Here is a 338-nt window from a genome sequence, read left to right on the forward strand (position 1 = left end):
TGTAGCCTCAGTTTCCTGTTCTTAGCTGACATTAACTGGCCCTTACGGGTTCCATACCATCATACCAGAAGCAATGAGTGTGAATAATTTAAAGTTATTGTGTTGACTTTTGTTGTAACTTCTGCTTCCAGTAGTTAGTCTTACAACAAATGAACTGTTGTGTAGACTGTGTTTTAAGGTTATAAGGCAAAATATAAGTTTTGGCAAAAAGAGTGATTGGTTTAAAAAGTTAATATTTTAGCAATTCGGGAAAATAATAATGTAGCTTAGGCGTTCTTGCAAAAAACTACAATTACCATCACTCTTTGGTCGCTTGGCTAGCGACCTTCCTACGTCAT

Source organism: Aulonocara sp. 'chitande type north' Nkhata Bay, linkage group LG20 (assembly GCF_057382095.1).
Source record: "Aulonocara sp. 'chitande type north' Nkhata Bay isolate Kocher_YH1m ecotype deep benthic linkage group LG20, A_spYH_male_GT1.1, whole genome shotgun sequence".
Taxonomy (NCBI): domain Eukaryota; kingdom Metazoa; phylum Chordata; class Actinopteri; order Cichliformes; family Cichlidae; genus Aulonocara; species Aulonocara sp. 'chitande type north' Nkhata Bay.